At 22.0% G+C, this 1,153-nt stretch overlaps 2 protein-coding genes across 11 annotated transcripts in view; one reads left to right on the plus strand and one right to left on the minus strand.

The window, feature by feature from the left end:
- Positions 1-1,153, plus strand: part of LOC126901960 (PDF receptor) — a 172,910-nt gene that overhangs the window by 20,568 nt on the left and 151,189 nt on the right. The window lies entirely within an intron of this gene.
- The window catches only part of LOC126901964 (uncharacterized), a 26,763-nt gene continuing 26,130 nt past the window's right edge, over positions 521-1,153 (minus strand). For both annotated transcript variants that reach the window (XR_007703158.1, XR_007703159.1), the window contains one exon: positions 521-623. The gene's annotated coding sequence lies outside the window, so the exon portion shown is untranslated. The remainder of the gene's footprint in view (positions 624-1,153) is intronic.

Consider the following 1,153-nt stretch of genomic DNA (forward strand, 5'->3'; position numbering starts at 1 on the left):
ACCACGTACACATTATCGGATGAAACCTTTTAAATTGTTTTGTGATGGGTAAAATGATAAAGTAGTATCATAGATGAAGTAATAAAAAGATGTGAGAGATTATGTTGAAAAAAAAAGGGACAACACATTTTTTTGCATTCTTCTCTTTTCTCTAATAATTAAATAATAAGCTAAGAGATGAAAGAGTCCATATTCTTTCATGATGCATGGATGTATATATTAATGAACCACGTTAATTTATTTAATTTTTGTTAGTTAATTGTAATCAATATTTTATGTTATGGTATATAAACAAAAATACCATTTTAACGTATTGTTACAATATAAACGACGATATGTATGATCTGAATGAATAATTTTTTTCACTCTTTAACTACGTTTTATAGAAAATTAGTAATATTTTCACTAGTATGTTAAATTAAAGTGATATTATAGTAATAAAGTACAAGGAAAATATANAGTATGTTAAATTAAAGTGATATTATAGTAATAAAGTACAAGGAAAATATATTGTTAAAATATTCTTACCACTAGAAGATATAGAGTAGTAAGGCGATGTAGAATTACAGGATAACATACCAATTGTCATAATGATTTCATACAAGAAAATGATAAAATAAAACCTGTGAACATTTATTTTCAATATTTTATTATTTATAATTTTTTTTAATTTTTAAATTATATTAAATATATTGTTATTAATCTTAAATGAATACAATAAAATATTGAAAAAAAAAATAATAATAACAATGTTTAAAAATATCATTTTGACGGTTACATCAAAAATCTATTTTTGTTAGTGTTTTAGTAATCTTATCAAGAATCCAATTTAAAAATGGTGGTACACCATAATCGCAATAAAAAACAAAGAAAAATTGTGGTAAATGACGCTAATCCAACCTAGCTCTCAGTTGGATGATCATTCTATCTAATGATCAATCTAATGTTAAAATAACCTTTTTTTTAATTTGAAGAATAATTGTTAAAATAAAAATAAATTTAATGTTTACTAATGTATTTAAATAGTGAAGTTTTGGTATTCTAGTACTATATGGTAAACCTGAAATTTTCATGTTGGCACATAGAAACAAAAATCATCATTAAAATGAAGTTTTTTAATTTATAAAATTTTATTTAATCGACTATGTATACC

The sequence above is a fragment of the Daktulosphaira vitifoliae genome, unplaced genomic scaffold (genome assembly GCF_025091365.1).
Source record: "Daktulosphaira vitifoliae isolate Bord-2020 unplaced genomic scaffold, ASM2509136v1 Scaffold_3, whole genome shotgun sequence".
NCBI classification, from domain to species: domain Eukaryota; kingdom Metazoa; phylum Arthropoda; class Insecta; order Hemiptera; family Phylloxeridae; genus Daktulosphaira; species Daktulosphaira vitifoliae.